This window comes from Hyaena hyaena, unplaced genomic scaffold (genome assembly GCF_003009895.1).
Source record: "Hyaena hyaena isolate Hyena2069 unplaced genomic scaffold, ASM300989v1 scaffold_606, whole genome shotgun sequence".
Taxonomy (NCBI): domain Eukaryota; kingdom Metazoa; phylum Chordata; class Mammalia; order Carnivora; family Hyaenidae; genus Hyaena; species Hyaena hyaena.
This window is the reverse complement of record NW_024081238.1, coordinates 1,142,413-1,169,005: the sequence shown is the minus strand read 5'-3', so window position 1 is coordinate 1,169,005 and position 26,593 is coordinate 1,142,413. Positions and strand designations below refer to the sequence as shown.

At 38.8% G+C, this 26,593-nt stretch overlaps 1 pseudogene; it reads right to left on the bottom strand.

The window, feature by feature from the left end:
* Nucleotides 1–2,244: 2,244 nt before the first annotated feature.
* LOC120248728 lies at nt 2,245–2,943 on the bottom strand (annotated as a pseudogene).
* Nucleotides 2,944–26,593: the final 23,650 nt, after the last annotated feature.

Below are 26,593 nucleotides of genomic sequence, written 5' to 3'. Positions count from 1 at the left end.
ATTGGTCTGTAGTTTTCCTTTTTTTGTAGCATCTTTGGTTTTGGTATCAGGGTAATGCTAGTCTTGTAGAATCAATTTGGAAGATTTTCATTTGTTTTCTGTGTTTTTGAATACTTTGAGAAGAATAGATATTAACTCTTCTTTCAGTGTTCGGTAGAATTCACCTAAAGCCATCTGGTAACGGACTTTGGTGATGGTTTTTCAACTACTGAGTCAATTTCATTACTAGTAATTGATCTATTCAGATTTTTTTTTTGTTTCTTTCGGATTCAGTTTTAGAGGATTGTATATTTCCAGGAACGTATTCATTTCTTCTAGGTTGTCCAAATTGTTGGCATGTAATTTTTATAGTAATCTCTTATAATCCTTTGTATTTCTGTGGTGTTGGTTTTTAATATTTCATTGCTGATTTTATTTTTTTTCACTTTTTTTGAGGAGTCTGGCTAAAGGTTTATCAATTTTATCTTTTCAAAGAATCAGCTGTTGTTTCCATTGATCTTTTAAAAATTGTTTTTCTAGTCTATTTATTTTGCTCTGATCTTTATTATTTCCTTCCTTCTACTAACCTTAGGATTTGTTTGTTCTTTTTCTAATTCCTTTAGGTGTAAGGTTACATTGTTAATTTGGGATTTTTCTTGTTTCTTGGGGTAGGACTGTACCCTTATAAACTTTGCTCTTCAAATTGCTTTTGCAGAGTTACAAAGATTTTGGACTGTTGTCTTTTCATTTATTTCCATGTATTTTTAAATTTCCTGTTAATTTTTTCATTGGTCTATTGTTTATTAGTAGCTTATGCTATATATAAATATATATTTATAAAATATATAAAAACACGTTTGTGGGGTTTTTTTCATTTTTTTCCTTGTGATTTCTAGTTTTATACTCTTGTGGTTAGAAAAGATGTTTGATATAATTTCAATCTTCTTAAATTTATTGAGACTTGTTTTGTGGCCTAATATGTAATCTATCCTGGAGAATGTTTCATGTGCACTGGAAAAGAATATGTACTGTGCTGCTTTAAGATAAAATGTTTTGTAGATCTCTTAAAGTCACTCAAAGACACGGTTTCCTTATTGATTTCTGCCTGGACAGTCCATCCATTGATATAATTGGGATGGTAAAGTCCCCTAGTATTATTGTATTACTACCAATTTCTCCCTTTATGTCTGTTAGTATTTACTCTATTTAGGTACTCCAATGTTGGGTACATATTTACAATTATTATTTTCTTGTTGGATTGATCCTTTATCATTATGTAATGCCCTTCTTTGTCTCTTGTTCCAGTCTTTTTTTAAAGTGTATTTTGTCTGGGATGAGTATTGCTACTTTGGCTCCCCCCGCCCCCACCCTTTCATTTGCATGAAGTATCTTTTTCGACCCTTTAACTTTCAGTGTGTATGTGCCTTAGGTCTGAGGTGAGTCTCTTGTAGGCATAAGATAGGTGAGTCTTGATTGTTATTTCCCCTTTCACCACCCTGTGTCTTTTGATTTGAACATTTAGACTATTAGCATTTAAAGTCATTATTGATAGGTATGTACTTACTGCTAGCGTGTTTTACTTTTCACGTGTGTGTGTGTGTGTGTGTGTGTGTATCTATCTGTATTCTTTTCTTTTATTGCTTTTCCCTTGTGCTTGATTAGCTTCTGTAGTGCTATGTTTGGCTTTCTTTCTCATGTTTTTTTTTGTGTGTGTGTGTGTGTGTGTATCTGTTAGAAGTTTGGAGTTCATGGTTACTGTGTGATTTATATATAAATTTATATGTAAATTTATATAGGATTTATATCTTAACTTTATAGCAGTCTATATTGAACTGATGGTCACCTAAGTTTGAACACATTCTGAAAGGACTTTTTTACTACCCTTCCATGTTTTATGTATATGTTGTCATATTTAACATCATTTTACTCATAATTTTCTTCTAATTATGGCCTTTTCTTTTTTCCTTAAGTAACCCCTTTAACTTTTGCTTGTCTGGGAATCTCTACCTCTCCTTCAGTTCTGAATAGAAACTTTGCTGGGTATTCTTGGCTGGAGACTGGTTTTTTTCAGCTCTTAGCATATATGATGCCACTCCCTTCTGGACTGTGAAGTTTCTGCTGAAAACAATCCGCTCACAGCCATACAGGGAGGGTTTCCTTTGTACATCACTTTTTGCTTCTCACTGCTTTTAAAATTCTCTATCTTTAACCTTTGATTCTTTTTTTTTTTTTTTTAACTTGGCAAAGAACTTTATTAACCTTGTTTCAAACTTTATTCCCAGGCTTCTTCAGCTTAATTAGCTGCAAAGAATGAATTGTGTATAAGCCCAAACCAAAAAGAGCTGCAGTGTCCAAGGGGATGGGGCTTAAAAATATTAGAGATTTAGATTTTATCACATCCAGGAACAAAATTTTAAAAAGCAGTCGGAATATAAAATAGCTCCCAGGAACTTCAAGTTTTATCTTCTTCCAAAGTTGACTCAATTTACAGTTTGCTTCATTCTTGGAAGTTTCATCAAAATTCTCTGTAAGATCTGGAACTTCATCCTCCTCCTCCTCTCCAGTAGCAAGTGGTGCTTTGCTATCCACACATTGTTTGCACAGAGCTTCAGCTAGTTTTCTTAGACTAGTCAGTCTGTCTGCACCAAGTTGGTTTAAGATACTAAGCAGCATTTCTGTCTGCTGCTCTGTCTCAGTGTGGCCTGTGATGGTGACTGTGTTCGCTGCCTCAACTTTTGGGTTGTTAAAGTGGATCACTGGTCCTTGGTTTGTGAACACATTCACTTCTTCAATACCAGAGATACTCATCTTTAAGGAGAACTGAAGTTTTTGTTTGTTTGCTTAATCATCTGCTGTAGCCATTCGATAAACCACCTTCTTTCAGTGAGCAGTTCCTTTCCCACCAATGCACACTTGTGCTTGCAGTTTGGTGAGTTTCTCCTGGTTCATGATAGTTTCTTTCATCTTTTTGGAGCGGAAATAGGTCCCGTGGGGGAGTAGGGTTGGCACTCAGGGATCTTAGGTGGACCAGTCGAGATCAGGTACACAGACACAGGGACACAAGATGATCTAACTTTTGACATTTTAATTATTATGTGTCTTGGTGTGTATGCTCTTGGATTCATCTTGTTTGGAACTCTGTTCTTCCCGAACCTGGATGTGTTTCCTTCCTCAAATTTGGGAAGTTTTCAGCTATTTCTTTGAATACATTTTCTGCCTCTTCTCTCATCTCTGTCTGGGACACCCATACTGCAAATGTTTGTTTACTTGATGTTATCCAAGAGATCCTTTATCCTCGTTAAATTTTTTCCCCTTTTTACTGTTCAGCTTAGGATTTTTCATTACTCTGACTTCCAGATCACTGGTCCATTCTTCTGCATCTGTGAATGTACTGTTGATTCCCTCTAGAGTATTTTTATTTCGGTTATTATATTCTTCAACTGATTACTTCCTTTATATTTTCCATCTTTTTGTTGAAGCTCTCAGTTCTTCCATTCTTTCCTCCAGTCCAGTGAGCATGTTTGTGACCATTACTTTAAGTGCCTTCTTGGGCATGTTGCTTATCTCCATTTCATTTAGTTTTATTTCTGAAGCTTTGTCTTGTTCTTTCATTGGAGCACATTCTTCTCTCCATCTTCCTGGAATTTGTGTTTGCTTCTTTGGATTAGATGGAATGGTTACTTCTCTTAAACTGAGAAAGTGGTCTTGTGTATGGTCAACCCCTGTGCAGACCGTGTGTGTCTGGTGACTTTGGCTGGAATTGTGACTGGTGTGGGGGTCCTGGGGTACACCATTCTGGGGCTACCTTGGTGGGATGGTTGGAGCTGATGTGGGCATGAGCTTGGTGTTCCTGAGTTTCTCTGTGCAGAGAGGATGCCCCAGAAGGATGGATAAAGTTGGAATGGGTGCAAACTGGGGTGTTCAGGAAAAGGGCAGCAGAAGCAGAGGCAGGCCTAGGCTGGAAGGTCCCAGAATGCTTTGTACCAGGGGTGCCTTACAAGCCAGCTGGGGCCAAAGTGCTATGGTTCTGGAGTGTTCTGGCATGCTTTACAGCTCTGTCACCTTGGTACATTGGCTGGAGCTATAGTAAATGCTGACCAGGGCTGGGCTGGCATGTGCTGCACGTGGGCCACTTTAGTGAGATGACTGGGACAGTTATGGGCTAGGCTCTTTAGGCTCCATGAAGGGGTAGGCCAGCCATGGCACCTGGACACTGCTCCCATCCTTGCTATCAAGGTGGGGAAGGAACATCAACTATGGTACTTGCCAGCCCCTTTGACCCAGAGTTCCAACCACTCTCTTTCTATCTGACAGAGTCCTAGGGCTAGGTCTTTTATATTCAAGTTGCTCTTTGAAACCACAGCTTTCTGTCCATATCCAGGGGATCTGGGGCCGGTGTGTGGTAGGGGCCAGGGCTCACTGAGGACATAGCAGGACAGCTATGACCTTGGATGCTTCCATCTGCGTTATCAGGGTGGACGAGGAATGTAAACCATGGTGCCCAGCAGCCTGTCAGACCTAGAGAGTTCCAGCAGATCCAGTCACCACACAGCAGGGTTCCAGAGCTAGTTCCTTTATATTCTCAGTGATCTTTTAAACTGCAGCTTTTTTTTTCTTCTGTGCCCCAGGCAGACACATCTGCTCATAGTCCGTTGGTAGTACTATTCCTCCCTGCTGCAGTCTGTAGCATCAAGATGGGAGTGCCTTTCTTCCAGAGTCACCAACTTTCCTGCCACTTTCTCCATCTTTTATTGTGCAGGAGCTTCTCAGCCCTCAGTTCTTCAGGGGGAATTGCTCTATAAATAGGTGTATATTTAGTGTGTCTGTGGAGAAGGTGAGTTCAGGCTCTTCTGACATCAACATCTTAAACCAGAGCCCATAAATTCATTAAAAAGTTTTTTGAATGTTTATTTTTGAGAGAGAGAGTGAGCGAGCGCACAAGGGGGGGAGGAACAGGGAGAGAGAGAAGGAGAGACACAGAATCTGAAGCAGGCTCCAGGCTCTGAGCTGTCAGCACAAAGCCAACACAGAACCCACCAACCCATGAACCTTGAGAGCATGATCTGAACCAAAGTCAGATGCTTAACCGACTTAGCTACCCAAGGTGCCCCTAAATAAATTCATTTTAATCTTAATCTAAAATTCCTTTAAAGATTCCCTTTTCACAAACCTTTTATAACTTTCCTCTTTTATATTCAGATTTTTGGCCTAAGTTTTTCCTTTTTCAATAACCAGCCTCATGTTAGGATAAGATTACTTTCTTTCTCCAACCAATTTCCATTCCTCATACTTTCTTCTACAAAAAGCACACATTTTACTAGAGATGTTTCCCTTATTATTTTTTAGATACACCCACATATTTTAGACTTTTTAACTCTTAGAAATGCTGGCATAACAGATTCATACTTACTACCTAGATTTCACTAGAAATTAAATTTCTTAGATTGGCAAACTTATGAATACATTTCTAGAAACATGTGCTTCTTTATAATACAATTTTCCAATGAAGCACAAAAATATTTAGTAACAGATACAAATTTATCTTTGTTTTTTTTTTGTATTACAGGGAAGCCAAAACTAGGTAAACCTATATTTAGTAACTAATATTTCATTTTACCTTATTTGGAAATGATTTAGATAGTCAATGAATTTAACTTAACTCATTCCTTAACCTGAAACTTTAAAATTTTGTTTTCAAAAACAGGGGGCAACTATTGAAAAGCTTACCTAAAAGCTTTTTAACTTATTTACACCCATTCAATTTTTTTAAAATAGTTTATTGTCAAGTTGGTTTCCATATAACACCCAGTGATCATCCCCACAAGTGCCCTCCTCCATGCCCATCTCCCTCCTTCCCCTCATACTCATCAGTCCTCAGTTTACTTAATCTTAACAATTATGTTTAGATCATCCACAAAAACTCGATGAGATCTCAGACAAAATTAACCATTTTCCCAAGCTATTTTGTTCTGAAAAATTCTGTAGCCTATATAATATGAACTTATTTAACTTTTAGCAACTGAATAAACATTTTTTTTAATGTTTTTTATTTATTTTTGAGACAGAGAGACACAGTGTGAGGAGGGGAGGGTCAGAGAGAGAGGGAGACACAGAATCTGAAGCAGGCTCCAGACTCTGAGCTGTCAGCACAGAGCATGACGTGGGGCTCGAACCACGAATCGTGAAATCATGACCTGAGCCAAAGTCAGATGCTCAACCGACTGAGCCGCCCCTGAATAGACATTTTCATTTACAGGTCTATTTTAATTAACTCAAAAACCTTAAATTATTTTTAATATCAAATGTTTTCCCAGGTCATATGAACCTGAAATTTATTTGGATTAAGTTTGTATCTTATTTTTGAGAGTTTATGAATATTAAATTTATATAAATGCTTATTAAATACAGCTCTTTTACACACCAAATTTGGCAATACCATCCAGGAGTAGAAAAATATACCTCTAAATGACACACACACACATATACATATAGACAAATAAATCTCAGAGCTTTGGTTTTGAAACCCTATAAAACTCACTAGTTTTTGAACCGTAGGTGGAATATCAAGTTTACTCTGATGATACAAGTCTTTTGCTATTTTTGGAGAGGACTTTTAAGATTTGTATTTCCTGGAAGTAATCTTCTAGAAATTATGGTCTATAGTGTGGGCAAGAGCACTAATTGCACTTTGTATTTTTACCAAGGCCTCTTTCCCTCCTTCCCCCCGCCCCCCCCACTCTCAAGAGATTGTGGGGTATGTTTACACTTCAAAGACACAATGAAATTTATAACTTTAAGGGACAGAGAAGAAATCTAAGTCTTTAAATGCCTTAAGGACAGTTCAATTTTGAGAGGAATAGCTCACTTTGGGGATTGGTAAAATAGGTGGGTTTTGACCTTTCTTCTAGATCTGTATTTTGGTTTTGTCAGGATTTGGAAGGCAAAGAACTGGATTACAACCTGAGTATCAAGAGACTAACCCACCTTTCTTTATATCAGGGAGACTGAAAAGATTAATGCCTTTGTAAAGTCTGTGTACAGCATTTTGAGTATGCAATCCATCCTTGGCTCTGAATATATTGGCCTTTAGCTGATGACTTGTAGGAGGGTCTAAGGAGAAATACTGGTTGTCTGTTTTCTCATTGAGGCTGGTGCTGTGAATCGTCATGAATCTTTCTAATTTTTCTCTAATTTGGTAGGATCTTCTAAAAGCTTTGCTGTCCAGGGGGCATGAATTTCTTTTCGGTGGGGAGTTTATGATATATCTGCAAAGGACCATGCACAAGAATGCCTAAAGCCAGGAGAGCCTGATTACAGGGCCCTAAAAAGTAAGAGGAATTGTAAGGACCACCTTCTGCTAAATTTACTTTCTGGTTTTCAGCATTTACATGCGTAACCTGTATACTTTGGCCTAAATATTAGGCCAGAGTGCTCTCTCTAAATCCTAGAGGAATAAGCAGTTGGAGGCCAGAGATTTGGAGAAGGGAGATTTATACCTAATATAGATATTAAAATGAAAAATCAGAAATTAGGCTTATTAAAGGAGTTCTTAAGACCAGCCATTCCATAAAGATTTTTTTTTCTTTAAAGGATCCATCATCTGGCCATTGATAAATAGGATCTTATTAATCTTAATGATGACTCAAACCAATAAACATTTTTTTAATGGAAAGACCCTGAGGCAACTTTCCAGTCTCAGATTATAGACACAGAATAATGGCCACCATTATTCAAAAGTTTATGCCCCAAAATGGTATAAGAAAACAAATGCTTTCATTGCACAGGAAGTAATGGTGTAGTCAAGATTGTTTCTCTGGTCTCCTGTGAAAATATGACACCTCTCCTGATATGCTAGTCCATGACACTCAACAGGCACTACTAGAGTGGTACATTCCAGAGCTAACATAACCAGGAACAAAGGTTAGATGAAAAATGTGTTTTATGGGCTGGGACTCCTTATGAGAAACTCCCCTGAGAGCTGGGATGGCCAGAAAAAGAATGTGGCTTGTAACTACATGTCTTCAAAGCTCAGCCTATTTGGCCACAAGGCACACTCAGTGCATCCTCTGGATGGTGGAGACCAGAGAGTATATTCTCACTAGTCACAAAGCCAAGCTCTCACATGTATAAAGAAAGACAAAAGGAAAAGCCTTATGGATTTTTTTTTTCATAGAGGACCCACAGCAAAGCTTGTCTAAACAGATGCCGGTATGATAACCACTATGAACTTAACAGTATGGGACTGGCTCAAACAGCAGACTTAGAAGGACCTATACCTGCATTCTTACTCTACAGTAATTCCTTTTTTATGAAGCAAAAAAGTCATTCCATCTCTAGGAGGAGTGAATTATTCAAACCAAGAGTAGTCCATCAAATTTACAAGAGTTGCTAAGCCCAAGGAACTAGTTATGTAAATATTTTCTTCTGGAATCTAAATTTAGAGAAAAAGGACTCTCCCTACTCTTGCTCTGTTAGACACTGTAGGCAGAGAACCAGAAAGCTGTTGTAGTAAAGATTCTTTACCCTCTGTCAGCTGTTTATCAGATGTGCTGGGGTCTCTCAGCTGCCACAGCCTCCAAGCCAACAGTATCCAGGCTGGGAAATTTATCCTGCCTCTAATGCCAGCTGTTTGGGAGGAAAATTTTTTCTCTACCTTTAGTTGACATGAGAAGGTTCACATGAGGGGGAAAAAAAAAGTCAAATTATGTGTGCATAGAGGCCCAATATTAAAAGTGAGATCCTAAGAAATCAATGACGGAGGCATGTCATTTTTAAATGTTTTAGACAAAGAAATACAACTCTGAGGAATGGACAGGACAAACAAAACTTATGTTCAAGAGCTTCAATTAGTAAAGAATCCTAAACAAAATTTGGGCTGAGGTAATAAATTAGTAAAAGTGACACAGGTTATGTAGGGTTATTCAGCCCTGAATTACCTTTTTCTGAGGAGAAGAATGTCGCTCTTCCTTCTGGTGCAGGGAGGGTATCTTTCACACAGGAGATGTACTCAGTGCTTTCAGGTGACAAAGGTCACTGGCCACTTTTAAAGTAACTTTAATTCAAAATAATATGTCACTGCGGAAATTTTTTGGGTGGCCTTCTCTGGGCCCCTACCCTGGTAAACCCGGAACCTCATCAGGCAGCCAGACCAAATGGAGGCTATTGACACTTTAATGCTTCTCAGAGAAATTTTCAGGGGGAGGGTTCCCTCTGCTCTGGAGCCCATGTGTGTAGTTTGGACAACCAGTACTATACATTCCTGAAGGTCCTAGGCTGCCCAAGGCCGGAACTACACAGGCACAGGCCACACAGGTCAGGGTGGCCAGGGACCTGTTAAAAGACAAGTGTCAGGAGACTGGGTCACAGGAGTGGGCTGCAGGGGGTACCAGGCATCTGCCCCATTGCAAACTCACCTACATGAAAGCTCATATTCTCCCTGCAGGCAGAGCTGGAGGAAATGGAACTGCCCTGACCAGGTGTGGACTGGCTGACTGATGGGGTATCTTCCAACAAGAGTTGTCTGGGAGTCTTGATCACGGAGTTTTTCTGGAAAGTCAGTCTTGTTTCTTCCAGTGATGCCTTTAAGGGAGAATATGCATATCTGCATAGGTTAGGGCTTAGAATTAGGCAGATGCTATGGATCCTCAAGAGCCCACTCTTGAGATCTGAACTCTCCCAACATTATCCAGCACCAGGTCCCTGGGTACCCTGACCTGCTAGCTGGTGTTTGCTTCATATGCAGCCCATTAGCCCACTGAGGGCATCTGTGGCCTGACAGAACTCAGGCCAGTTCCCAACCACCTGCATAAACCTCCAGGGCAAAGGGATCCCAGCCTCAAAAATCTCCTGTGGCAACACCTTTAAACTGGTGACAGTCAGTACATATTTGACTAGCTGCTTGATGGGATTCTAGGCCCCTAGGGGTCTCTTATTGAAGGAGACCCCATCTAGTTTGCCCAGTCCCACCGTAGCAAGGCAGTCCAGTTTCTTTCAGTGGTGGCTTCAGGAGGAATATGCACGTCTGTGTAGTTAAGGCTTGGAATGAAGCAGAGGCCTTCTGTATCCGTGATCCTGCTCTACAGCCTCTCCAGTTCATGCCCATTTCCAGGTTCCCAGCTTACCTGGCCTGAGTGGCCTGAGTGTTCACAGGTTATCCCCTTCCAGTTCCTCGAGATTCAGTTCCTTTAGACCCATGGAGCTTGGGCCTTTCCCAAAGAACCACACAGTTTCTACTGTGTTGTGGGCCTGCCATGAAAATCACCTGGAAGCAGCAGCTGGCTATTGGCAATAGTCCCCATTTGGACTTGATGTCTGAGAGCTTTGGAGCTTCTGCAACCTTAGACTGAAGGAAGCTCTTATTAGATGATACCACGGCCAGCACTCCCAGACCTGCCCAGTGCAGGCCATTAATTCAACCTCTGCCTTCAGGGGGGAGAATTAGATTAGGTTTGCATATATACATACGTCTTTTCTTCAAGAGATTCTCCTGTGACCCAGCCTCTCAAGACCACTGCTAGGTTTTGGGTCCCTGGCAACACACACATGTGCAGTTCATTCCCTTCAGCGGGCCTGAGCCACCAGGAGCACCTCAGGTGGTTGGAGCGGCCACTAACCGCCTGCATAGCCTCCAGGGCAAAATCAATCCAGCCCACCACCCTTCATAAATCTGAGGCGGCAGCTGGAAACTGGCAACATTCAATCCCAGGTTTACCTATAATCATCAAAGACTCCCGGGTGTCTCTTAAAGCCAGCCTCTTAGCTTCCAGCTTAAGCCAGGCTCTTCTGTGGGAGCCCTCACTGTTGGAAAAGCCCAGGACCCAATCAGACAACCAGTGCCATATTGGGACAGACTGTTTCCAGTTTAAAGCTGCCACTTAATCTTCAAAGGGTGGGTTCGCTGCACTCTGAGGCCATTCAAGGGGTTGGGGGCCACCCCGAACCCCGAGCTCCATGGGCCTGAAGGTAACTGTGGGCTGTGCAGGCACAGGCTGCACAGGTCAGGGTAGCCAATGTCTCAGGATGGGGGTTAGTGGGGGGACAAGGCATTAGCCCTAATGCATAAAGGCCTAACTATCCCCAGTGGCATATTTTGCTTGAAGACAGAGCTGGAGAGTTTTCAACTGATTTGCAGGGGAGGGGCTGAAAGCACATGACAGGGCACCCTCTATTGGAAGACACCTTGGAGTCCTGGTTCCTAGAGAAGCATGGGACCCCATCAGGCAACAAGAAGACAATGGCAACTATGCCTCACTCATTCACCCTACCAAAGTTGCTCAAGAGATGATTTAAGAGTGACATTTACCTTCTGAAGATCCCTGGAGACCAATAAAACTTAAACTCTGGATGTTAGTCCGATCACCCAATTCACTGAGTTATACCCTGTATTGAAAAGAAGTGAGGAAAACATTCCAGTGCTCTTATTAGGAGCATTGAAATAACAGATGTAGGGAAGAAAGTACTGGCATAGAAAGTAGTCCCCAGAGTAGGAAGAAACCAGTCCCTTTTCTCTTATGGGCACCAATCCACACCCCAAGAAAAGGATTATTTTAACCACCCTGACCCTGGTAATTTTAACCAAAAGCCAGACCCATGAAAACAGACAAAACTACAACTGAGAATATGGAACCAATCAGAGACACTGAAGGGCAGGCTTAGACAAGAAATAACAAACATTAGAATGGAATTCTAACAAATTCAAATGGACACAAACTCAGTGGCTATTAGATTTATGGGCCAAAGAAAAACAAAACATGGTCCTTATCAGAACAGAGATTGTGCAACTTGGACTCATTACCACTGACATGAAATTGAAACAACACTTTAGAGCATTTGGAGAAAATAATGCCAATTTACAAAGATATTTGGGGAGCAGCAACCTGGAGATTAAGATGGCCTATACCTCATATATGTTCCCTAAAACATCTCTATGGAAAAGAGCAGGCGAGCTATTAATAATGAAATTAGTACTATTAACTATGATTAATGTTAGGGGGCAGACACCCTCACCATTACTTATGGAAGCAACAGAGCAAATTTATAAGGTCTGTCTAAAAGCTGCACCCTGCAGGACACAGCAGGATTATTCACAGTATTTGCAGGTTCCAGAAGCACAGGACTGACCGACTTGATAAGAACAACTGAGGAACTTAAGTCAAGATAAAGACTATGGCTTTAACACACATACACACACATAGACAAGACAAGCTGATACCTAATGTAAATAGACCCAATCAAAATAGACCATATAGTTATAAGGCCTTATTAGCCTCTGAAACCATTTAGACAACCACCCTTTAAAACAAGTCATAAAAAGAGAAATCCAAATAGAAACGTCAAAAACTACATATAGTTGTAGAGAAACAGAAACAACCAAACCTTTAAGTAGACAGACTTACAGAAAATAAACCCACATTTGATAACCTGTTTGGTAAACAGTAACCTATTTACTGTAAGACTAGCCCCTTTATAAAACCCAATCCCATTAATAAATAAGCCATGGATTGCCAAAGAGAGCAAAACCCTGTCAGCAGTCTCTGGCTCTGGGCCTAAGCCAGAAGCAATTGCCCATAAGCTACACCAGCCATGTCAACAGAAAACCCTTTTGTAAATAAAAATAACTGCAGTGTACCATTATGCTGTTAGATACAGTTTCCCAAGTAACACTGATACAAGGATGTCCTAATTTAGAAAACTCTTTAACAATAAAAAGGGACTATTTAAGAATTAGGAGGAAAATTAACCCCAGGGACATGGGTATTTATATTCATAACAATGAAAGGTGGGTATAGACCACCCATTACAGCTAAATGCCTAATAGGCTGCAGTTTAGAAAACATTCTTGGATGAAATCTTGTCATTTGCAACTATGTGGAAAGAACTAGAGGGTATTATGCTAAGCGAAATTAGACAAAGACAAATATCATGACTTTACTCATATGAGGAATTTAAGATACAAAACAGATGAACGTAAGAGAAGAGAAGCAAAAAGAATATAAAAATGAGGAGGGGGACAAATACAGAGAACAAATTGAGGGTTGTTGAAGCAAAAAGAATATAAAAATGAGGAGGGGGACAAATACAGAGAACAAACTGAGGGTTGTTGGAGGGGTTGTGGGAGGGGAGATGGGTTAAATGGGTGGGGGGCATTAAGGAAGACACTTGTTGGGATGAACACTGGGTGTTTCACATGGGGCATGAATTACTGGAATCTACTCCTGAAATCATTATAGCACTATATGCTAACTAACTTGGATGTAAATTAAAAAATAAATAAAACAAAACATTCTTGGAATGGATGTAATAGGACACACAAAGATTAAGGTAAACACTTAGGAACTCATAAATAAACAAATTACTGTGCCTACTATTTTGCCATATATTAACCCAATCTGGCCCATTAAAAAGCCAGACATCTCATGTAGATTTACAGCAGATTATAGGAATTTAAATACTCTCCCCAAATTGAGGGAGCACTCTCAGATATAGGTGCTATCATAAATATCACCACTGGATCTGGAAGTGATTACCTGGTGATAGATTTATCTGACATGTTCTTTGCTATTCTAATTATTGAGGAAAGCAACCCATGACTGCAATCACATGGGAAGGCAGGGCAGACAATACCAGTTTTCTACAGTACCACAGGATACCTTAACAGCTTAGTAATCATGACAACTATCTAACACAAGACATGCAGGCCTTTGATGAAAACACAACACATAAAAACTAGCATTACTCACATTAATGACATCTTTGTATGTGATAATTTGAAAGAACAGAAAGTGTAAAAAATAGAGTTAATTGAATTCCATCCATCGAGGATGGTCATTAATTCAAGTGCTGTCCAAGGACCCCAAGCTACAGTAAAATTTCTAGGCATGAGTAGGTACCCTGAAGGCAGAAAAATGTCAGGCCCAGTCATAAAGAACATAGATTACATACCAGCCAATTGAAAGGCGCAGCTGGGCACTCCATGAGGCCCTACAAAATACAGAGCCACCAACAAAAATAAATGAATTATACTTCAACAGCCTATTCTAGAATGGGTAAAGCAGACTCCGGACAGAGAGAAATTACTCCTGACCATAAACTCTTATCATGGAAATGGCATATTTCTAGGCAGGACAAATGGATGGAGGATCAACCCTCTGCATGAACTAAGCTAATCCCAGCAAAGCCAGTGGTGGTTCCAGATTCTCAAGGGTGAGACCATCCGAGATGAAGTGATTAGGCAATCAAGAGCACCCGCGCCCATGGCTCAACAATACATGGTCTATAGATGGATCACCTCCATGACACCATCTGAATTATGCTGGCTGTCCATGGCCTTGAGGACTAAAGATGGTCTAACCCTGACAGAATCAGGCTCAGGAGAATCAGCAAAATATGCTTAACAAATAGTCTTAAAATAGGTGACTGAATAGTCTGTTAATGAGAATCAGAATGAGGTATAACTTTTCTCAGACTAAATGGGCAGTAGCTAATGGAATAGCTCTTTGGAACATATTGGGAAAATGATGCAAATGAGAAATAAGAACATAGGGGGTAAGGACATGGCAGAATATAAGTGCATATTCATCACATACATCAAAAGGACAATGCTGAAGGAACCAAATAACCAGGTAGACAAACTCACTAGGAAAACTAAAAAGGCAAAGATTTCTAAAATTTAACTTTAAAAAACAAAATGATTTAGGGACTTTTGGGGAAGGTGATGGAGTAGGAGGACCCCAGGCTCACCTCATCCCATGGATACAACCAGAAAACACTCACATCAGAGTAAACCCAGAAAATAACCCAAAGGCTGGCAGAATAATCTCCTCAATGAGTGTAGAGAAGAAGCCACATCAAAGAGTGTAAGAAGGGCAAAGACACAGGAATGAAATGGATTCACTGGACTTTCTGTTGGAAGGAGCAACACTGTGGGCTTGGAGAAGGGAGAAAAACAGATGCCCACACTGGGAAGCCTGCATAGGTAAGAGAATTCCCTATAACATGTGGCTTTGAAAACTAGAGGGGCTGAATTTTGAGAGTTCTTACAACCAATGGGATGTAAAACCTGGAGTTTAAAAACAAATTAGTGGGCTCAGCTCTAGGAGAGTCGGGAGAATAAGAGAAAACAGTCCATCCCATTAAAGAGACAGCACAACAAACAGGCCGCAAAGATACAACATAGAAGCAGAGTTTGAAAAATGCTTGGGGCATAAGGGAGAGAGATTTACTAATCTCAGAGTGTGTCCCAAAGGGACAGAAATTGCTGGGGAAGTCCCCTAGGAACAAAGGAACTGGCAGGTGCCATTTCCTCCCTTACCCTCCAGTATAAACACAAAACCATCTGTGGCATCCACTACCTAACTTACTAACACTGCCAGCCTGCCAGCCTGCTGCCCCACCCCCTTGTGCTGTGCTCTGACAGATCTTTCCTCTCTAATATGCTCTTGGCCAGAGCCCATACAGGGCAGTGCCACAGGTCTGGCAGTGTGCAAGCAGCCCCAATAGTGGCCAGCACCACTCCAAAGTGACTCTTGCCCTTGAGAAAGGGTTGAAGGCAGACAACTGTTCTGATGATGGGCCCTACCCACCAACAAAAGCTCAGAGGACAACACAAAGAAAATGCCCTGCAGTTTGGTATGACTGCATCCCTGGGAAACACCTGGTCTAAATCAACTCAACCCCAAGGTATCCCCAGACTGACCCACCCACACCACAAGGATCAAACACTGTCCACAACAGGCAAAGACAACCACTGCAGATGACTGAAGGAAAAAGCAGCTCAGACACTATAGTAGAGTGTACATATCATATCACACATAGGAGACAATCCTGAAGCATCAGGTCCTGGTGAATAGAGGACACTGCACAGCAAGGCACTACAGAACCTCTTCTTCATAAGGCCATTACTTTCATGGGGAAGAGACAAACCTCTTTTCCCTAACACTCAGAAAGAGACATAGAGTTAGATAAGATGAGGAGACAGAGGAATAGGTCCCAAATGAAAGTTCAGAACAAAATCAAAGCAAGAGACCTAAGCAACAAAATAAGTAATATGCCTGATAATTTATAGCAGTGATCATAAAGATACTCATTGGGCTTGAGAAAAGAGTAGAGCAAAACAGTGAGACCCTTAACAATGAAATAAAAAATAACCAATTAGAGATGAAAAACACAATAAATAAAAATAAACTAGATGGAATAAATAGATGAGACAAAGCAGAAGAATGACTCAGCAACCTGGAGGACATAATAATGGAAAGTAATCAAGCTGAGCAGGATAGAAAAAATATTATGCAAAATGACAACAGACTTAGGGAACTTATCGTCATCATCAAGTGTAATAACATTTGTATTATAGGGATCCCAGAAGAAGTAGAGAGAAAAGGGGGCAGAAAATGTATTTGAAGAAATAATAGCTGAAAACTTTTCTAATCTGGGGAAGGAAACAGAAATCCAGATCCAGGAGACATGGAGATCCCCCAACAAAATCAACCGAAGGAAGTCTACACCAATACACATAGTAGTTAGGATGGCAAAAAAGTAGTGATAGAAAATTTTAAAGGCAACAAGAAAAAAAAAAGCAGTTACATACCAGGGAAACTCTTTAAGGCTATCAGCTAATTTTTCAGCAGAAACTTTGTAGGGCAGAGGTGAGTAGCATGATAATATTCAAAGTGCTAAAAAGAAAAATAATCTGTAGCCAAGAATACTCTATCCAGCAAGGCCATCATTCAGAATAAAACATAAAGAGTCTCCCTGACAAACAAAACTTAAAGGAATTCATGACCACTAAACCAGCCCTACAAGAAATGTTAAAGGGGACTCTTAGACTGGAAAAGAGAGACCATAACCAGGAATAAGCAAAATAGGAAGCATAAACACAGTAAAAATAAGTTTATCTGTAAAAATCAGTCAAAGGAATTAAAAAAAAGGGATATACTGTATGACACCATATTCCTGAAACATGGGAAGGAGTAAAGAATGGGTTCAAACTTAAGTAAATGTCCACTTAACATAGACTGCTAAATACAGAGGATGTTATCTACAAACTGATAACCACAAATCAAAAAACCAGTAATAGATATGCAAAAATAAAAAGAAAGGAATCTAAGTATATCAGTAAAGAAAGACAGCTCATTGTAAGAGAAGAGAGCAAGAGAAAAAAGAATGGAGAAAAGCTATAAAAACAACCATAAAACAAGTAACAAAATGGCAATAAATACATACCTATCAGTTGTTTATTTGAACGTAAATGAACCAAACACTCTAAGCAAAATACATACAGTGATGGAATGGATTAAAACAAAACAAAACAAAACATCTATATGCCACCTACAAGAGACTCATTTCAGACCTGAAGACACATGTAGATTAAAAGTGAGGGGATAGACAACATTAACCAAACAAATACATTTTAAAAGAAATCTGGGACGTTCGGTGCAGCTTGGCCTCTAGCTCAGAAGCTGAAGTGAAAAGCCCTCAAATAAGGTCCTTTTAGGCATGAGGACGACCACACCATGGATTGTGATCACTTTCTGCTTTCCTGCTTCCATTCTTGACCTGCTACAGCACTTCAGCACACTACCACTGGGCTACATCAGGGAATAAACCAAAGCACATAGGGTAGAGAGTCCAAAACATCACTATGAGCAGGGAAATAAAATAACCAATATCACAAGAACAGAGCAAGTGACACTCTTCAAAAAACACCTCCTGAATGGCCAGGCCCTGGACAGTGTATGAGCCTCCTTTAATATCACAGTACTCACTGGTGCAGAGCACATAACAAGCTTTCAAATCTTACAAGATACAGAAAGCTAGCCAAAATGATGAAACAGAAGAATTCTCCTCAAAAGAATTTCCAGGAAGAAGTGACACCTAAAGAATTGATCAAAACAGATATAACCAACATAACTGAATAAGAATTTAGAATAATAGTCGTAAAATTAATCGCTGGGCTTGAAAAACGCATAGAAGACAGCAGAGGCTCCATTGCTGCAAAGATCAAGGATCTTAAAAATAGTCATGAAGAATTAAGAAATGCTATAAATGAGGTGCAAAATAAAATGGAGGTGGCCACAGCACAGACTGAAGAGGCAGAAAGGAGAATAGGTGAATTAGATGATAAAATTATAGAAAAAGAGGAAGCCGAGAAAAAGAGACATAAATTGATCCAGGAGCACAAAAGGAGAATTTGGGAACTGAGTGATGTAATCAAATGGAACAATATCTGTATCATAGGAATTTCAGAAGACAAAGAGAGAAAGGGTTGAAGGGGTACTTGAACAAATCATAGCTAAGAACCTCCCCAACCTGGTGAAAGAAACAGACACTGAAATCCAAGAGGCACAGAGAACTCCCCTCAGATGTAACTTGAATCAATCTTCTGCATGACATATCATAGTGAAACTGGCAAAATAAAAGGATAAAGAGAGAATTCCGAAAGCAGATAGGGATAAATGGGCCTTAACATAAAAAAGGTAGACACATAAGGGACCTATCTACTGAAACTTGGCAGGCCAGAAAGGAATGGCAGGAAAACTTCAATGTGATGAACAGGAAAACTATGCAGCCAAGAATCTTTTATCCAGCAAGCCTGCATTCAGAATAGAAGGAGAGATAAAGGTTTTCCCAGACCAACAAAAACTGAAGGAAATCATCACCACTACACCAGCCCTACAAGAGATCCTAAGGGGGACTCTATGAGGGAAATGTTGCAAGGAACACAAGGTACCAGAGACATTACTACAAGCATGAATCCTAAACCCATATTTTTCAATTATAACACTGAATGTAAATGGACTAAACACTCCAATCAAAAGACACAGGGTATCAGAATGGATTAAAAAAAAAAAACAACAAGACCCCTCTATTTGCTGTCTACAAGAGACTCATTTTAGAGCTCAGGACACCTTCAGATTGAAAGTGAGGGGATGGAGAAATAGCTATCATGCTACTGGAAGTGCAAAGAAAGCTGGAGTAGCCATGCTTATATTGGACAAACTGGACTTTAAAGTAAAGGCAGTAACAAGAGATGAAGAAGGGCATTATATAATAATTACAAGGTCTATCCATCAGGAAGACCTAACAATTATAAATATCTATGTGCCGAATTCGTGAGACCCAAATATATAAAACAACTAATCACAAACATAAGCAACCTCACTGATAAGAATGTGCTAATTGCAGGGGACTTTAATACTCCACTTACAGCAATAGATAGATCAACTAGACAGAAAACACTAAAGAAACAATAGCCCTGAAAGACACATTGGACCAGATGGACTTGACAGACATATTTAGAACTCTATATCCCAAAGCTGTGGAATTCACTTTCTTCTTGAGTGCACATGGTACATTCTCCAAGACTGATCACATACTGGGTCACAAAGCAGCCCTCAATAAATATAAAAGAATTGAGATCATACCATGTGCACTTTCAGATCACAATGCTATGAAACTTGAAATCAATCAAAGAAAAATGTCTGGAAAACCTCTAAAAACATGGAGGTTAAAGAAACCAAAGAATAAATGGGTCAACCAGACTATTAGAGAAGAACTTTTAAAATCTGTGGAAACAAATGAAAATACAACAATCCAAACTCTTTGGGATGCAGCAAAGGCAGTCCTAAGAGAAAAATACATTGCAATCCAGGCCTATCACAAGAAACTAGAAAAAGCCCAAATACAAAATCTAACAGCACACCTAAAGAAACTAGAAGCAGAGCAGCAAGACCACCCCAAACCAAGCAGAAGAGAAATACTAAAGATCAAGGCAAAATAAACAATATAGAATAAAAAAAAAGTTGAACAGATCAATGAAACCAAGAGTTGGCTTAAAAAAAATTGATAAACCTATCGCCAGGCTTCTCAAAAAGAAAAGAGAGAGCACCTAAATAGATGAAATCAAATATGAGAATGGATTTATTACAACCAATCCCTCAGAAATACAAGCAATTATCAGGGAATACTATGAAAATTATATGCTAAAAAACTGGACAACCTAGAAGAAATGGACAAATTCGTACACACACACACACACACACACACACACACACTACCAAAACTTAAATGGGAAGAGATAGAAAATCTGAACAGACGTAAAACGAGTGAAAAAATGGAATCAATAATCAAAAATCTCCCAACAATAACAGCCCTGGACCAGATGGCTTGCCTGGGGAATTCTACCAGACATTTAAAACAGAGTTAATACCCATTCTTCTCAAGTTGTTCCAAAACAATAGAAATGGAAAGAAAACTTCCAGACTTATTCTATGAAGCCAGCATCACTTTGATTCCCAAACCAGACAGTGATCCAACAACAACAACAACAACAACAACAACAACAAAGAAAAAAGTAAAAAGAAAAGAAAACTACAGGTCAATATACTTGATAAATATGGATGCAAAAATCCTCAACAAGATACTAGCAAATCAAATTCAATAGCATACAAAAAGAATTATTCACCATGATCAAGTGGGATTCATTCCTGGGTTGCAGGGCTGGTTCAATATTCACAAATCAATCAACGTGATACATAACATTAACAAAAGAAAAGATAAGAACCATATGATCCTGTCAATAGATGCAGAAAAAGCATTTGACAAAATACAGCACCCTTTCTTAATAAAAACCCTCGAGAAAGTCAGGATAGAAGAAACTTACTTAAACATCATAAAAGCCATTTATGAAAAGCCCACAGCTAATATCATCCTCAATGGGGAAAAACTGAGAACTTTCCCCTGAGATCAGAAACACGACAGGGATGTCCACTCTCACTGTTTAACATAGTGCTGGAAGTCCTAGCGTCAGGCATCAGACAACAAAAGGAAATAAAAGGGATCAGAATTGGCAAAGATGAAGTCAAACTTTCACTTTTTGAAGACGGCATGATACTCTGCATGGAAAACCCGACAGACTCCACCAAAAGTCTGTTAGAACTGATCCATGATTCAGCAAAGTCACAGGGTACAAAATCAATCGTACAGAAATCGGTTGCATGTTTATACACCAATAATGAAGAAACAGAGAAATCAAGAAACTGATCCCATTCACAATTGCACAAAAAACCCACAAAATACCTAGGAATAAACCTAACCAAAGATGTAAAAGATCTATATGCTGAAAACTATAGAAAAACTTATGAAGGAAATTGAAGAGGACACAAAGAAATGGAAAAACATTCCATGCTCATGGATCAGAAGAATAAATATTGTTAAAATGTCATTACTACCCAAAGCAATCTACACATTCAATGGAATCCCAATCAAAATTGCACCAGCATTCTTCTCAAAGCTAGAACAAATTATCCTAAAATTTGTATGGAACCACAAAAGATCCCCAATAGCCAAAGTAATATTGAAGAAGAAAACCAAAACAGGAGGCATCACAATCCCAGACTTTAGCCTCTACTACAAAGCTGTCATCATCAAGACAGTATGGTATTGGCACAAAAATAGACACATAGACCAATGGAATCGAATAGAGAACCCAGAATTAGACCTACAAATGTATGGACAATTCATCTTTGACAGAACAGGAAAGTTTATCCAATGGAGAAAAGACAGCCTTTTTAACAGATGGTGCTGGGAGAAGTGGACAGCAACATGCAAAAGAATGAAACTAGACCATTTTCTTACACCATACACAAAACTAAACTCAAAATGGATGAAGGACCTGAACGTAAGACAGGAAACCATCAAAACCGTAGAGAAGAAAGCAGTAAACAACCTCCTTGACCTCAGCCACAGCAATTTCTTACTTGACACATCTCCAAAGGCAAGGGAATCAAAAGCAAACATGAACTATTAGGACCTCAGCAAGATAAAAATCTGCTCAGCAAAGGAATCAATAAAACTAATAGGCAACCAATGGAATGGGAAAAGATGGTTGCAAATGACATATCCGATAAAGGGCTAGTATCCAAAATCTATAAGGAACTCACCAAACTCCACACCCAAAAGACAGATAATCCAGTGAAGAAATGGGCAGAAGATATAAATAGATACTTTTCCAAAGAAGACATCCAGATGGCCAATAGACACATGAAACAATGCTCAGCATCCCTCCTCATCAGGGAAATACAAATCAAAACCACACTAAGCTACCACCCCATGCTAAAATGAACAAATCTGGAAACTATAGATGCTGGCGAGGATGTGGGGAAACAGGCACCCTCTTACACTGTTGGTGGGAATGTAAACTGTGGGAATGCAGCCCCTCTGGAAAACACCGTGGAGTTTCCTCAAAAAATTAACAATAGAACCCCCCTATGACCCAGCAATAGCACTGCTAGGAATTTACCCAAGGGATACAGGAGTGCTGATGCATAGGGGCACATGTACCCCAATGTTCATAGCAGCACTTTCTACAATAGCCAAATCATGGAAAGAGCCTAATTGTCCATCATCTGATGAATGGATCAAGAAGATGTGGTTTATTTATACTTTGGAATACTACATGGCAATGAGAAAGAATGAAATCTGGCCATATGTAGCAACATGGATGGAACTTGAAGGTATTATGCTAAGTGAAATAAGTCAGGCAGAGAAAGACAGATACCATATGTTTTCCCTCATATGTAGATCAGGAGAAATGTAACAGAAGATCATGAGGGAGGGGAAGGGGAAAAATAATTATGGAGAGGGAGAGAGGCAAACCATAAAAGACTCTTAAATACTGAGAACAAACTGAGAGATAATGGAGGGTGGGGGAGATGGGAAAATGGGTGACGGGCATTGAGGAGAGCACTTGGGATGAGCACTGGATATTACATGGAAACCAACTTGACAAGAAACTATACTTAAAATTATTTAAAAAAATAAAAAAATAAAAGGAATCTCGGGTTGCAGTACTTATATCAGACCAAATGGACTTTAAATACAAAGGCTGTAACAAGAGACAAAGGACGTTTTATAATAATAACGGGATAATCCAACAGGAAGATGAAATCCTTGTAAATATTTACACACCCAACATGAAAGCACCCAAATATTTAAAGCAATTAATAACAAACACAATGGAAGTACTTGAGAGTAATACAAAAATAGCAAGGGACTTTAACACTCTACTTACACCAACACATAGATCATTCATACAGAAAATCAACAAGGAAACAGTAGCTTTGAATGACACATTGGACCAGATGGATTTAACAGATATATTCAGAACATTTCATCTTAAAACAGAATACACATTCTTTTCAAGTGCACATAGAACATTTTCCAGAACTGATCATATATTATCCCACAAAATAAATCTCAACAAATTCAAAAGGTTCAAAGTCATTCCATATACCTTTCATGACCACAGTATTATGAAACTAGAAGTCAACCATAAGAAGAAATTTGGAAAGAGCACAAATACATGAGGTTAAATAAAAGGCTACTAAACAAAGAATGGATCAACCAAGAAATCAAAGGGGAAATTAAAAAGAAATACATGAGACAAATGAAAACAAAAGCACAATGGTCCAAAATCTTTTGGATGCAGCAAAAGCTGTTTTAAGAGGGAAGTTTATAACAATACAGGTCTACCTCAAGAAGCAAGACAAATCTCAAACAACATAACCTTATACTTAAGGAACTTAGAAAAATAACAAAATCCAAAACCAGTAGAGGAAAGGAAATAATAAAGATTAGAACAGAAATTAAAAAAAAAAAAAAGCAAACTAAAAAACCCCCTAATAGAACACATCAATGAAACCAGGAGCTTGTTCTTTGAAAATATAAAAATAAATGTAAACCTTAAGTCAGACTCATCAAAGAGAGAGAGAATTAAAATGAACAAAATCACAAATGAAAGAGGATAAAAAATGACTGACAGCACAGAAATACAAAAGATCCTAAGAGAATATTTTGAAAAATTATATGCCCACAAACTGGACAACCTAGAAAAAATGGATAAATTCCTAGAACAGATAACCTCCCAAAATTGAATCAGGAAGAAGTAAAAAAATTTGAACAGACTTATTACTAGCAATGAAATTGAATCAATAATCAAAAAACTCCCCCAAAACCAAAGTACAGGACCAGATGACTTCACAGGTGAGTTCTATCAAACACTTAAAGAAGATAACTATTTTTTCAAATTATTCCAAAAAATAGAAAACTTCCAAATTCATTGTAGGAGGACTGCATTAACCTGATACCAAAACTAGATAAAGACACTACAAAAAAAGAAAACTACAGGCTAATATCTCTGATGAACAAAGATACAAAGATCCTCAACAAAATATTAGCAAACTGAATCCAACAATACGTTAAAAAAAATCATTCACAATGATCAAGTGGGATTTATTCCTGGGATGCAAGGGTGGTTCAATATTCAGAAAATCAATCACTGTGATACAATCACATCAATAAGAGAATGGATAAAAACCATACAATTATTTCAATAGATGAATAAGAAGAATTTGCCAAAATACAACATTCATTCATCATAAAAACTCTTAATAAAGTGGGTTTTAGAGGGAACATACCCTAACATAATAAAAGCCATATAAGAAAAAAAAAAACCCACAGTTAACATTATATTCAATGGTGAAAACTGAGAGCTTTCCCCTTAAGATCAGGAATAAGAAAAGGATGTCCACTCTCATTACTTTTATTCAACATAGTCATAAAAGTCCTAACCACAGCAATCAGACAAGGAAAAGGAATTAAAGGTCTCCAAACTGGTAAGGAAGAAATTAAACTTTTACTATTTGCAGATGACATGATACTATATATAGAAAGCCTGAAAGAATCCACCAAAAAAACCTACTACAACTGATAAATGAATTCAGTAAAGTCACAAAATACACAAGTCAATGTACAGAAATCCGTTGCATCTCTATACACTAATAATGAAGCAACAGAAGGAGAAATTAATAAAATAATCCCATTCATAATTTCACCAAAAGTAATAAAACACCCAGGAATAAACTTAACCAAGGAAGTGAAAGACCTGTATTCTGCAAACTGTAACACATTCATGAAAGGAATTAAAGACACAAATGGAAAGATACTCCATGCTCAGGAACTGGAAGAGCAAATATCGTTAAAATGTCTACACTACTTAGAGCAATCTACATATTTAATGCAATCCCTATCAAAATGCCAATAGCATTTTTCACAGAGCTAGAATAATCCTAAAATTTATGTGACACCACAAAAACCCCCCAATAGCCTAAACAATCTGGAAAAGCAAAACAAAGCTGTAGGTATCACAATTCTAGATTTTAAGATATACTACAAACCTGTAATAATCAAAACAGTATGGTACTGAAAATAGACACATCAGTGGAACAGGTTAGAAAGCCCAGATTAGAAACTCACAATTATATAGTCAATTAATCTTGAACAAAAGAGGCAAGGATATGTAGTGTGGAAAGGACAGTCTCTTCAACAAATGGTGTTGGGAAAACTGGACAGCTACAGGCAAAAGAGTAAAATCAGATCACTTTCTCATGCCACACATAAAAAGAAACTCAAAATACATTAAAGACCTAAATATGAGACCTGAAACCATAAAAATCCTAGAAGAGAACACAGGTGGTAATTTCTCTCTCATCAGCTATAGCAATATTTTTCCAGATATGTTTCCTGAGGTAAGAGAAATTAAAGCCAAAACAAACTATTAGAACTACATCAAAATAAAAACTTCTGCACAGTGAATGAAACTATCAACAAAAGTAAAAGACAACCGACTTATTGGGATAAGATACTTGCAAATGACACATCTGATAGCAGGTCAGTATCCAAAATATATGAAGAACTTATATGACTCAACACCTAAAAAACAAACAAGCCAATTAAAAGTGGGCAGAAGACAATAACAGACTTTTCTCCAAAGAGGACATACAGATGGCCAACATACACATGAAAAGATGCTCATCATTCATCATCATGGAAATGAAAATCAAAATTGCAATGAGATACACCTCAGAACGGTCAGAATGGCAAAACAAAACAAAACAAACCTACCCCAAAACAACAAAAAACACCTCAAGAAACAAGTGTTGGCAAGGATGTGAAGGAAAAAAGAACCCTTACGTACCCTTGGTGGCATGTAGACTGCAATATGAATTCAACAGGAGTCTTTCCATCCTTTCCATAGTTGTACTTTAGACATTGTGTTTTAGTCCAAGCTTTGAGACCTAGATTGTTAGCAAGCAACCTAAGCTTTTGCTTAAACAAGCCGTTACACCTTTCAATGGATCCAGAGGCAGTTAGGTTGTAGGGTAAGTAGAAATTCCACATCATGCCTTCTTCCTTAGCACATTTTTTAAATGTTTACTTATTTTTGAGAAAAAGAGAGTGAGAGACAGATTGTGAGCGGGGGAGGGGCAAAGAGCATTTGAGACACAGAATCCGAAGCATGTTCCAGGCTCTGACCTGTGAGCACAGAGTCCAGTGCAGGGCTCACGCTATGAACTGTGAGATCATGACCTGAGCCAAAGCTGGACATTCAACCAACTGAGCCACCCAGGTGCCCCAGTAACAAACAATTTTAAAGATGTTTCTCTCACTGTAGGTTGTCAGTGTTGCAGTTAGGATTTGGTTGATGTGGGGAATACTCTTAGAACAGCAATAATCTCAGGGCAATGCCAGTCACTGAGATAACATACAACCCAACGAG